Consider the following 10,084-nt stretch of genomic DNA (forward strand, 5'->3'; position numbering starts at 1 on the left):
TGCTTCATGAATGGAGCAGTCCCCCACAATGAAACAAGGAAGTGTGTGTAGGACTGGGAAGGGGAACTGCCAAAACTATTCAAAAGTTGAAATGCTTAACAATATAAACACTTCTGTAAGAAAACACACAACATTAAGAGCTTATTCATTGCATGTAGTCTAGATATGCTTTGAGATTAAGCTAGAATGGATTTTTTTAAATAAAATGATCATACAACTAAGCTCATATGTACTCCAACATATTTCTCAGTGTGTTTTCTGGCCATTCAGTGACAACAGTGTATGACCCAAGGCTGCCAGAGGACTGTATTGTGTGTTGAGTGCAAACACCAGGTGGCTCTGTGCTCTTTTAGTATTCCTGGGGAGCTACTCAGTCTCAGTGGATGGGTTTTGTTTTTACATACTGAATTTTACAAAACTTGTATTCCTTTTCTCCCATTAAATGTGAAAAGATATAGACCTTTGCTAATCACACTAAGTATTTCTAAAGTAAGGAATGTGATATTGTAGTGAAAACAACCAATGCTATCAATCAATAAACTATAGCACACTCCTTTGCAAATCTCCTCTCAATTCACACGTCTTAGCTAAATTGTATTAGAATGCTGATTTAATCATCATCATTTACATGTGGCTGAAAAATGGCAAAGCAGAACTGACAGCAGTCGTAATGGACGGTTAAGTTCTCCTCACCAGATCTCTTACATATAATATAAGTTCCATTAGCCCCGAAATGGCTACTGTATGGCATTTAATTAAATATAGCTTTTCAAAGAAAGCCACTGCACACTATTTAGAGTGTGGCTATATTTGAAGCCTGTGTGAGGTTACTAGTGCTTTTAACTACTGCACCCACTGCATAAACTGTTAATTAACATATTTAGAATGAAGTAGATTTGCCATGCACTAGGCTAATCATTCTCTAATTCACTAACAACTGCTGCCTTTCAAACGCTGGACAGTAATCAACATGGCGGGCCTAAACATTACATAATCTGTAATTATGTTTCCACTGAAAGACGTGAGGATATATATAAATAAATATACATAAATTAACAAAAGCCTATTGATGTGACTGGTTAATGGATGCCTTTACGTGTTGTGAAGGTCTATTTGCCATGTATACACTGAAACACACTTTGTGACACATTCACAGGAATGCTAGAGAGGAAGATTCAGAAGAGAGCACGCGTTCTCAAGTGCTCTTAATACATTTCACCAATTTCAAATGGAATGTTTCCTGCTCCTTGGAAATATTCTCAGCAGCACGCAAATATATAGCTTTATGTGTACAAATAATTAACATCCCCGTTGCTGTTATGGAAATGAGTCCACCCAACCCTGTTTGGTGCAAGGGGTGGGACTGTCCCAGAGGCCCCAGTGCACCATGGGTAATGTTTTGACTCCTCAGGTATAATGAGGGAGCTGTGGCTCGGCTGCTGAGAGGGAGAGTGGCAGCACTCCAGCCCTGACCCCCTCCTAATCCTGGGAAACCCATCCTGGATTGACTCCCGCCTCACTCACAGCTTTAGGCTGGAGGAGAGGCCGAGTACAGCTGCTCAGACTCAGAGAAGAGCCGGACACTCACTGTACCTGTGCCCAACCACAGGTTAAACATTGGACTTACCCTAACTTCACTCCTTCTGCAGTCATTCTCTTGCGGCTCTTACAGGATCACCTGTATCTACAATAGATTGGGCCCTCTACTACAATATAATTACTGCAAAATAAGTGAGATCTTTGCGAATGCATTTCCTTTTATGGCCAAGAATTATACCAGGAACAGTTGTATAAAATGATAGATGCAACACATAAAAATGCTATGGTGTAATAAAACAACTCCTATTTTTTATTTAGTTAATAGACAGTGGGAAAGTTAACCATGTAAGTAAGCATGTGCTGAATGTGAAAAGGAATGTGAATGTGAAGCTTCATAGCTGTGAGGTATAGGCAAACAGTAGATAAAGAAAGATAAGCAACAGTCTTTTATTATTAATTAAAAGTTCAAAAGCAGTTATTTTTTATATGTAGTTTTGTTGCATCACACTTAGGTACTGTGATGATCAAACATGCCAATATTGTGACTGAAAGAGGACTAATAAAGAGGAAACTCGCCAGGGGTTCAGATGTATTTTTGCATTACTTGCATCCCAGAGGCCTGCGATTCAGTCACACACAACCACACACACACACATACACATACACATACACATACACATACACATACACAGGGGAATCAGGGGAAGATCACACAGCGGGCAGGCAAGCCTCACTGCACTGGCTGTTGTCAGGTGACTCTCTCCGGCTCCGGTGGCGGCAGATCCCAGCAGGAGACGTTGCTGATTGCTGACCACGCACACAACAATGTCGCCTGTGAACCTACCGCTTCATGGCAGCCCCTGCTTTGATGCAACATCTAATTGGCCGAGATGAACTGTTTCTGTGTAGCAGCTTGGGGGCCCGGCTCCACTGTACGGCAGTCCACACAGTCACTGTCTGCCTTTAATTAGGTCCCCTCTGCCTCTTGTGTGTGTGTGCTGTACGTGTGTGCAAACTAATATGCACATCTGCCTCTATGTTTACTTCCACTTCTATGTGCAATGGTTTGTCAACTTGAGCATTAGAAACATCAATATATTTATTGTTTGTAATAAAAGATAAATCACATAAGAAATGATTCTGAAATAAGAATCAATGGTGGGGTGGTGACAATTTTAACTATTCTGTGATATGATGTTGTGTGTGCCAGAATTGAGTTTGGGGCTTAATTGCCCGGTGGTTTGTTTTGCCAGTTCTTGACGCAGCTCGATGTACTAGTGATTGGCTTGGGCGGTGACAGGGTGCGGTCAAGTACAAGAAAGAGTGAAGGGTGTCGTAGTGGTTTGTTGTCGCAGGCCCTTCACTTCTCAGTGCTTGGCGATGGGGCTGGAGCCTGTTGTCACCACGGAGGGGCTGCGTGTGAGTGGCGCTTTATTTAACTTCCTCTCAGTGCTGAAGAAACCAGCAGGGCCTGGTAATGAGTCGGCAAACAGGACTCACAAGGAAGAGCACAGCATTCCTCATTTCTAATTGCAGCGAGCGAGAGCAATGTGTTATCTTTTATTCAGCAAGAGGTTCTGTTTAAAAGGATACGCTGTTGATCATATAATCATCTTAATATCTTAATATTTTTTCATAGGAATCAACTTGTGTCCAAAGAACATTAGAGATTACTGAGCTAATACATATTTCACTAATACCCTAAAGCTACATGAAAGTTGCGTTGGCAGTAACATGCCAATAGATGTTTTCATTTTAGAAATGAGGGGCAATTTCTGAAGCTGTGCCGTTGTGTTTATTTGCATAAAATTGAAGAAACAAAAGTATTGTGTGTCTCAGCTTACTCACCAGTGCACAATGACTGATTATAGCAAATTACTATCCCTGTACGAGCTGCCGAGAATCCGCTCTCTGTGCTGTACGCAGCCCTGAAGCAGGGGAAGAGAAATTGTTCCGCCCAAGTACCATAAAAACAGATTGGAAGCTCGGCAGTGCGAATTAGCTGCACAGGAAGCCCCCTAAACCCCCTGTTTTATTCATGAGCATGAAGGCTATCGTAGTCTAAGAAACCCCTGTGGTCTTGCTCGCTACATCAAGGTTGCACGCCGCATCCATGGAAGGTTGCAATTTTTTTTACATGCCACATTAAAAAGCATCAGAGATTAACTGCTACTGTCATCTGCACGTACATAAACAAATGATTTAGAGAGAGATCAAACCAGTGCTCATGTTGAAAGATTTTTAATGATCCATCATTCAATCCCTGAATCCTGTTTGAAAAGTCCACAAGTTACATTTTGGGGTTCAGTGCTTTGTTTGGCCAACCAGGGGAAGAGCTGGTGTATGAGGGGAGGGGAGGAACTTTGCACAACTGTTGAGAAAATGCATTATTGTTGGTAATCCTTTGGGAAATTGAAATAGGGTGAGGCAGTGGTTCCTATGGGAGAGCGATGCAGTGGACACACACATGGCAGCGCCACACTAGAGCACTGCAGAGCCTGAGAAGTTGGTGCTAGCCACAGGGAGTGCCGTGGATTGGGGCCAAGTGAGAACAAGGTGAAGGGGCCACATCTGCCAAAATTGCAGAGGAGAGCACTGTAGAAAATGAGCTTTCAAGTAACCAAAGTCTCCTGCAGTCTATTGTTTACTGCTACAGTGCAATGTTGATCCCAGTGGAGCATATTTTATTAGGACAATACATACTACGGCACTGCAAAAAAATCTCACAAACAGATAAACTTAAATGTTCACAAACTGTAACAGCAATGGGAATTTCCACTATAATTATATGTTGTTTACATCCAAAAATATGATTGAATAAAATATGAATACAACCTGCATGGCGTGAACCAGCACAGGGTTCTAATCTCTGGCAACCCCCTTTCAGATGCATAAGATCAAAAAACAACAACTCCCTTTACCAATAAGTGGGGAATTAATTGGTCAATTTCCCTATTATGCTAATAAACAGGCCATAAAACACAGTTCCTGCTCCAACCCAAAATTACCCAGTAGGAGGCTAGTTATTTCTTTCCATTTTTAACTCCACTAAAGCTATATCTCACAATTTCCGGTCACAGTATATGTTAAATTCAGAGCCCTGTCTCTCTTTGCTTGTGTTGTCACAGTGCCAACATTTCCTAATTGTCCTCTCTGAATTTAGCAACTTGGTCTCTCGTCATTACGGAGGCACTGAAGTCCTAATGAGTAGAATTGTTGTCTGAAAGATGGCCCCCTTTTTTCCCTGCTGCGAAAGCATATTAGATCCAGACAGCTCATTTCCATTCCCCCTGTCATCTCTCTAGAAATGACGTGCAGTGCTTGAAACTGTTTATTTCCAAATTCAGACCTCCTCCGCGGCAGCCATCGGCTTCAATTACCAGTTTTTCCTGAGCGGAGCCATCAGGCAGCCTGACACTGAGGTCCAACCTAATTCCCACCTTCTCCAAAGTCAAGAGCATAATGTGCAGATAAAAAAGGTGGAAAATAGCCTGCCACTCATTAGCATGCAGCGCCTGCCTGTTCATTTGCTTGCTGCGAATGAAAGTTCTGACACTCAGCGCCTTGTGCAATGCGAGAATAGTCCTCTTCAGACTGCCTCGTGTCCTTACTGCCATGGAAAGGTCATCGGCAGAGGTGTGCGCTCACCAACCCGGCTCTCTGCTCTTCACCGACCCACCTGGGACAGGGGTTAGCTGGGGGTATTGATTCAGGGGGAACCTCATTACCTGCTGAATCAACATATTATTGCCATGTATCACCCAGCAGAATTGTTTACAAGTGTCTTTAGCGCGGGCAAAAGCCTGCTATGGTGGGTCACGACCGCATTCATTAGTCTCTGACCCCGGTGATTATGTGTTATCTGATACGCTGCTATCTGGCATGGCCGCATGAGCAGGGCCACTGGCCTGCATCGGCCTGGGCCCATTACAAGCCCTCTCTCTTTCTCTCTCCGTTTTTCTCTCCCTCTCCCCCTTGATCCCTCTTTCCCTCTGTCTGTGCTCCCTATGAATGTATCCATTAGCCTGCCGATGTGTAAATTGTTTTCACCTGCACTGCGGGCAGATGGGGAGCAGTGTCTCTGTCGTGATTTCCTATGCATGAGCTTTCTAATCAGTCGGAGAGTAACACGATTCCCTTGCTCCTTGCTCGAGAAAAAGGTGAGCTTGCACGAGCATGCACACATACATCGCATACATACACACGCATGTTCTCGCACTCACAATCTGCAATCAATATGCATGCTGTGTTGTGGGGATATTGGTGCAGTGGTGGCGGTGACAGGGTTCATTATGAGCTCGCCTTGCAACACGCTGATGGCTTAATACAGGGGAGAGGGACTGGGCCTGAGATGATCTCTGCCTCTGCCATTCCCAATTTCAGTTCAAATCGAAAGGATAATTTAACCTGGAAGACTAAACCCACATAAGCGCCATGATATCCAGTAGCAGTGTCAACTGAGTGTGACCTACAGAAGAGACAGGAGAGGACGCCCCTCGCGCAAACAAATAAAGCATTCCCTAACGCATTAATGTGGAAGTGACATGTGCCCTGTGGCCTCTCCTGGAGAATGGGTCAAATGAGCCATCCAGGACTGGATTGGCTCTTTAAATGTAGGAAAAGATGCTCATATATTGAGCTGTCTATTCCTGGCTGCTCACACAGGACAGACCTGGGATTTATATGTAGAATGCTGTATAAGAAACTGCTGATTAAATCTTCCATTATTACATTTTTACTGTATACGTATAATGTTTTTGCAATTATGCTGCAAGAGCATTTTATAGTCCTAGTATAGGATGCATGGGGATACTAGCACATCATCTGTATTTGCAATAAAGACTTTAAAATCATATATTGTCATTGGACAAAAATGAACTTTTCCTTCATACAGGCCAATAAAATAAGATAATGCATAGGTAATGCAAATGTTGAAGTAGTGGGTGCAAAAACAATATGTCTATAACAATATATGTTGGCGGTGGTGCCAGCATGTGGGGTGGCATTTTCTTATTTGTTTAAACATGTTTCATGAAAATCATTTTAAATGTTATGTATTACATGTAACTTAAGTTGAAGAATTTTGCCCACTGAATGTGGACAGTTCGAAAAGCATTATATTTTATGTCTGCATCTGCCAATGAGCCGTCATGGAATGATAATACGTTAAATTGTATTCTCTGAAATATGTGCGTACTGGTAGGGAATAAGTTGTCAAATATCAGTGAACCCAAGTGTAATATATTCAAAAATCTGAGTATAATGGAACATACAGGGTACAGATGCACAGTGAGAAAAGGGCAAAAAAAACACACAAGCTGTCAAATAGTTCAGCACCAATAATAGGTTCACTTCAGTAAAAAATACCTGCTGCCTTACAGCCTGAGTTGGTAAACATGGAGGTGGAAGGGCACTGTCTTAACAAGGCCGGGGATCAGTGTAACCAACTGGGCCAACTACAGGAGCAAACATGAAGCCCATGCTGTAAGACACCTGACCCGAACCGCCCAGCCCACATGAATCTCATCATCTGACAACCACACACACTGCCCTCACTCAATGCTGCGCACCTGTGTAGCTCTCAGCTGTCCGTCAAACTCCAGGCTCACAGACTCTTGTCAAACTCAGAGATGATCCTCTGCTTCCTGTCTCTCTCGCCCACTGACAGGGTCTGCTTGTTGGCCTTGAGCATGTGAAAATGATTGGAAAGGTGAGACTCACTAGTGGCAGATGTCCAAGGGAAAGAATAAAAAAAATGAAAGAATATACAAGAATGAATCCACTCTGAGAACCACGACATCACAAGGCGTGCATGCACTGACAACAGGCCACTGTCATTAGACCTGGGAGTCTTTGTTCACAACCACACTGAAGCATTGTGCTCTCAGACAGCACTCGAGACTGGCCTGATGTTTATTCAAATAACCAACAAGTGCAGCATCATGCACAATCTGATCTCTTCACTCATCCTGAGGGATACAAGAAACAGCAACAGAAAAATCTAAATTTTAAAGGAACAACAGAAAGTCGACCTAATGTGTTTTAACACTTCCTAGAACGGAATCTTGGTGTTCAATTTCTTCATAAGTTGTTACTGAAAAAGCAAGCATTGGAAACTAGTTTCCCTCCACCCGATTCTATTTTGTCAGCTTTCTTTTCCGTGAAATTATAAAGGGGATTTGTTGCAGCTTTTCATCCACTTGATAGCACTTAACTAATTGCTGTCTTCTCATATACAAAATTGCACTCGCAAAAACATACACACACAAATAAACCACAGGCAGGCAGGCAGGCACACGTGTGCACACACACACACAAATCTAGACTGTGATATTTTGTAGCCTTTTTAAAATTTCAAATCAGCCCTGGGTCTGAACAGATACTAGTAATATCATCATCTGGACACATTTAATCTTTTTAATATATCTTTGTGAAAATCAAGCTATACCTGTGCCAACTACAAGTGGCTACTTTTTGAAACGATTATAAAAGCCCGGTCAAATCTCTTCTGCTAGTGGTATCAGCCAATTATAGAAACAAGTGACCATTGAATTAACACATGGAACTTGAAAGCTTTTGCACTCTGATGTAGAACGCTCTCCGGAAAAAAATATGTCAGACCTTAATTTGCAATTTCACAGGGAGTCACCCGAGTTCTGTGCAAACAATGGGCTTTAACTCAATGGAAACACAATGGCATTGTAAATGTTAAAATGTGTTGATAAATGTCACAGTTCTTCCTCAACATTTTTCATAAATGCTATCCAGAAAGGACTAGGAATGAATGAATGAATAACAAATGTTCAGACTAAGTTCATTTTAAACTTGCAACAATAGGCAACGCCTACGCCTTTTTTTCTTCGTAGATGAGAACTGAGGATTTGCATTAACCCCAAACACTTCTTCAGTATCTAAGTGATAGTGAAAGGAGTGAAGGGAGAGCCATGAAAACCAGAGCTGTGGAAGAGCAGCCACAAAAGACAGATAAACCCAACGCCACAGAGAGGTGAGCCAACTGTTCCAAGTCTCACACAAGGGGAGGAAGAAAAAGGGTAGGGGGCGGAGAAGATAATTTAGCATTTGTGTAAGCTGTTTATCAAATTATTAACTGCACAGATGTTTCTGACTAGCTAGGGGCTGAACATGGGCTCTGCCAGGGAGGGGAACAAAGGTCTGAAGGATTCAACAGAGATGTGCACTGAATATCAATTTAATTTACTAGCTGTTAATTCTTATGCAAATTGTGACCTCTGTTAGGGCATATCAATGGCCGTACGCATTGTATGTCTTCAGAGCAGCAGCAGGCAGAAACACTGTATAAATTTACAAATAGGAAAAACAATATTTTCCGAGTTGCTATTTATTCAATAACATTTAGAAAACGTATGCTTGGGACTTCTTTGTTTTTACTGATAAACACTTGTAAAGGCTCTACCAACTTTATCATCGAAACTGTTTTTGTTAAGCACCATATGGGCTGTAAATATTTCAGGAAGGAACTACTGAAGATAACCTAATGTAGAGGTATGAATGCAGTTCAAGAAAAATAAAGATAAAAACAGTGTGGAAGAGAAAAGACAAATAATTATGAACTTGGAAGTTTTTCTGTGCATTTTCCTATGCAAAGTAACTGAAATCGAACTCACCAACATGACTTCGACTTCATTAGTGTCTTTACTTTGGTTGCAATCTCCCTCATTGTGCCAGCATCTTGATTCGTTTCTGCCTGATACACAAAGTAAATGAGAAATCATGAGAAAACCGTGGTTGGGAATATTGTCTATATTGTGAACCATATGCTTCTGAAAATAATTATTGCACAGTATGACATCCAACAAAGGTCGATCCCCGGATTCAACCTCAGCTGTGCTCAGCTGGAACAGCAATGTTGCAAGTCCAATTTCTTCATAACCTCCGAAGTACCGCTTTTCAGCTCTCCAAAGCACAAACAAAAAGCCTGGCAACAATATCAATTATACATGCAGGAAGCAAACAAGGGGATTTATTTCACAACAAATAGGCTCAGAGAGATGCTGAATAGGGCAGATTAGCATTAGAAAAGGACAACAAAACTCCCCAGTTCAACAGCTAAAGAGCAATTCGATGGGACTGGAATTGGGGAAATTGCTTGATTAGGGTGTGCATTTGGATGAGGCTGTCAATTTTATCCCAGCAAGGATGTGTAGTGTTGTTGCTTTGACAAAATGACATGCTGCTGCAGTCAAAACATGACATTATAAGAACTGTCAATTGTGAACTTTGATAATGCAAGACAAGATCAGGGGATGATACAGTATCCATCTGGGTAAATGAGACATCAGTGTGTATCTGATAAAGAGGGGGAGTCTTATCAAATGAAGATGCATAAATCATTTTATTGGATGGTATTTAGCCCAGTAAGGTTACAGACAAATGTTGACAGCATGGGGGAGTTTTCGAAAATATGTCTTATATATTTAACCTTAAAGGTATAATTTATACAGGATGTTTGATGGCCCCGGCAAACAAAATACGACATTTACAGCCAGTCAAACCGTTGAAACGT

This window comes from Eleginops maclovinus, chromosome 19 (genome assembly GCF_036324505.1).
Source record: "Eleginops maclovinus isolate JMC-PN-2008 ecotype Puerto Natales chromosome 19, JC_Emac_rtc_rv5, whole genome shotgun sequence".
NCBI classification, from domain to species: domain Eukaryota; kingdom Metazoa; phylum Chordata; class Actinopteri; order Perciformes; family Eleginopidae; genus Eleginops; species Eleginops maclovinus.